Consider the following 4154-nt stretch of genomic DNA (forward strand, 5'->3'; position numbering starts at 1 on the left):
CCCAGTACTTCTTTAGGGCACTGACCTTATATCCGTTGCTGGCAGACTCATCCTGGGGTCCCCATTCATCTTGTCAATTTCAGTTCCTCTGCTCCAGCAGACCTTCTTTGTTCACATCCCCAAAGTATCTGTGTTCGGATGCCACTTATCTGACATCCTTGGAGTCCCTGTTCTGGGTCGCAATTTATCACCTGCATAGACCTTGCGGGACTGAACAAAGGGGGCAAACGTGGGAATAAAAGACAAAGACAAGAGAGTATATTTGAAAGAAGGGGTCAGGGGGCTCCTTGCTTCTAGTAAACAAGGGGCCTGAGCTTTAGAGCCCTTTGCATTTATTAGGCAAAAGAGACAGCGAGAAGTGGGGGGTGATTGTCTGTTAGCAGTTTGATTTACAGCAGGCTTGCAAGACTGCAGTCTTCAAACAATAGGCTCTAGATGTCCCAGTAGATAACCCCAATGAGCACAGTGCCAGGAGGTGATTGCCCTCAGCAAACCTCCTGGTGGCAGGCGCAGTTGTTAGTTTGTCCACATCCTGCATTCATGATAAACAGTTGGCTATTTGATCATATAGCCTCCAGTGGAATGCTGAGTTGGTCAAGATCCCTTTGGCCTTTTCAGCTCCCAACAGATGGGTGGTACAATAGCAGAATGGAGATTGCAGGGAAACACGCCAGTGATCTCAAAGATAGAAAAATAGAAATTATCCAATCTGACTAACAGAGAAAAAGGACTGGGGGAAACTGAACAGAACTTCAGGCACCTGTGGAGACAATTCCAAAATATCTAATGTTTGTGTTATCAGGATCTGAGAAAAACAGGAGAAACAGAATGGAGCAGAAGAAAATATCTCAAGAAATAATGGCTGAAAACTTCTCAAATGTGGTGAAAGGCATACACCTATATACTCGGGAAGCTGAGTAAACCACAAACAGGATAAATGCAAGGAAATCCAACCCCCATTTTTCAGGTTTTAGAGCTTCAGGGAAGGAGTCACTTCCCCTTGTCTTCAGGGATGCTTATGACTTCAGACTGAAATGATTCCTTGTCTCCTGTTACACAAAGAGAGTAAAAATAAATTTAATCAGTTCAGAATGATATTAAATGAAAGTCAGAATCTCCTGCTGTTTCTCCCAGTTCCACCTCTTAGAGTCATTCACTTTCTGTTTTTAGTTCTGGTTTGCTAAAGGGTGATCCCAAAGAACTTAAATACTTAACAGAGTTGTTAATTAATAACTAGGCTATATATAAACAGAATCTAAACTAATTTAGAAAGGAACTCTCCCAGTTATTAAAAAAAATCAGGTAAATGATTAATAAGTGCCCCTTGTCCTCAGGTCCAATTCATCTCAGGTCTGGTGGCTGAACTGATAGCTACATGCTTTCCTGTGTTTTCTGAAAGCACTGAGGAAGAAGTGGTGCAAATGTGAGATTCTTGGGGAGCCCCATGTATATAAACAAAGCTTATATACATGGATTGGGATGGCCACTGTCTCAAAAGGCAGGTCTATGTTTTGAACCGATACCCAATTCAGAGCCACGAGAGAGACCACAGGATGAATGTGAGGCAAGCCTTATCCTGCTAGGCTTCAGGGAAAACTGAATCTAGGAACTCTCTTGCCCCTGGTTTCTCTCATTCTCCATCATTTATTCTCTCTGCAGTCTGATTTTCTCTAGGTGGTGTGAAGCAGTGTCCTGGCAACTGCTGGGGCCCTTTTTTAAATTTCATCTTTCAATATCCAGTCTTCCATTCTATGAGCACAGAACATCTTATTTTAGTTGGGTGTGTTTACATCCAGAATGAAGACTATATTTCCTGGCCTCCCATGCAGCTAAATTTGACCATATAACTGTTATAGTCAATGTGAAGTATGAGGGGAAGAGATGTGTGCCATTCTAAGTCATGCCCTTAAAGGAAATGGGAATGTACCCTCACATTCCTCCTTTCCCCCTTGCCACTAGTTGAGATGAAAATATATTGGAGAGCCAATTTGGACCATGCATATGAGGGTAGGATTCTAAGGATGGGGAGCCACAAGTAGAAGAAGGATGAGTCCCTGGGCAGCCTGTGAAGTCCTACCTGCTCTGAACCATCTGCCTCTGAACTGTTACATGAAAGAGACAGCAACTTCAGTCTCTTCTCAGCCACAGTTAATTTGGTTCTGTTACAGCCTGTATTCTTACACTATTAAAATTTCCAGAGCAGTCACAAGCTCACTGAGATTTTAGGAAAGGGGACATAGATGAGGGTAAGCATGTCGAAAAACTGTGAGGTCACGTTTAAAACACTACAGGGTGGTTTCCCCCATGCTGTTCTCATGATAGTGAGTGCGTTCTCATGAGAACTGATGGTTTTATCGGTGTTTGACAGTTCCTCTTCACATACTCTCTCTCTTGCCTGCTACTATGTAAGATACGCCTGCTTCCCCTTCTGCCATGATTGTAAGTTTCCTGAGGTTTCCCAGACATGCAGAACTGTGAGTTAATTAAACCTCTTTCCTCCATAAATTACCCAGTCTCAGGGTTTTTTTTTTTTGACAGGTTCTCACTCTGTCACCTAGGTTGGGGTGCAGGGGTGCAATATTGGCTCACTACAACCTCCGCCTCCTGGGTTTAAGCAATTCTTATGCCTCAGTCTCCCAAGTGGCTGGGATTACAAGCATGTGCCACCATGCCTGGCTAATTTTTTTGTATTTTTAGTAGAAACTGAGTTTCACCATGTTGGCCAGGCTGGTCTTGGATGCCCGGCCTCAACTGATCTGCCCGCCTCAGCTTCCCAAGGTGCTGGGATTACAGGCATGAGCCACCGTGCCCAGCCTCAGGTATTCTTTATAGCAGTGTGAGACTGGACTAATACAGAAGTATACACACAGAGATTGGAGAAAGATTAGTCACATGTGCCTCCTTATGTCCTAGACCATATCACAGTGTACTCTTGGGTTACAGTGCCTCTGCAGGTACTGCTCCTTCTGCCTCCTCTTACCCCAACACATACACACAATTGGCCTTCTAACGTTGACTAAACCTGGCTAACTCAGGGAAATATCTGACCACATTACAGACTAAATCAGGCATCTCCGTTACATTAACATGCCCCTCACAGCATGTATTACTATCTCATAATATTATAGATTTGAAACTTTACATTTATTCCATATCTTTTTTTTACTTAAACAGGTTATTTGATTATCTCTCTCACCTCATACGTAGATTCTGTGAGATCAGGGACTAGGTCTGACTCCTTCACTGCTGTATCCTCAGCACCAAGGACAGTACATGACATATAGAAGGTGCTTGTCAAAGTCAAAATAAAATATGGAAATGAATCTCTAAATGTAATATTTTATTTGGGGAAGCAGGAATTGCAACTTGGAGCATACACACAGATCTGGTGGTCTTTGGTATGTCCAAAGAACAAAGAGAAGGCTGGGAGTTTGATAAGAAAGGGAAATGTATTGTTTTGAAAGAAAGCACATTGGCACTAGTAAAGTTTCAGGGAGCTGGCAAGCTCTGATTGGTGACTGACTGTGGTAAGTAAAACTAGTATTAGGTTATGGCAGGTTGTTTCAGCAGTTACTAGCTCAATCTGGTCTTAGTGAGACAGCAGGTCATTTCAGCAGCAGAGTTAGTGGAAATATTAATTCTTGGAGCAGGTGCTGTGTGTCTCCACTTCTTTTCCCCTGGCCACTGGATTCTGATTCCGTTGGGCATAACAAGAGTGACCCAATTCGTATTATCAATTTTCACATGCTCAATAAGAATGTATGCATGTAAGCTATGGGTGAGTGAATGAATGAATTTGGACAACTCCTCCTCCAGTGAAGAAAAGCAGAACTCAGAACCTTGAGCCACTTATAAAATGCTAACATGGTACCAACTGTGCGCTGTCTTCTCAGAACCATGCTCTTCCCAGGATGAGTAACTGTGTGCTTAGAAGTGGAAACCTGATGACAGTCACCCAGTCAGTGACTGGCGGACCCCCTATTATTACTCCCATTCTTCGGGCAGGGAGATGCTTAACCCGCTGCAAGCACAGAGGAAGGGTGGGAGAACGAAGAAGTCACCTGGCAAACACAGCTGCATCCGGAGGCCTCGGGGCTTCCGGAGGCCCGGGGCTTCCGGGCTTCCGGTCCGTCTTCCGGAGGCCCGGGGTTTCC

This window comes from Rhinopithecus roxellana, chromosome 13 (assembly GCF_007565055.1).
Source record: "Rhinopithecus roxellana isolate Shanxi Qingling chromosome 13, ASM756505v1, whole genome shotgun sequence".
Taxonomy (NCBI): Eukaryota; Metazoa; Chordata; class Mammalia; order Primates; family Cercopithecidae; genus Rhinopithecus; species Rhinopithecus roxellana.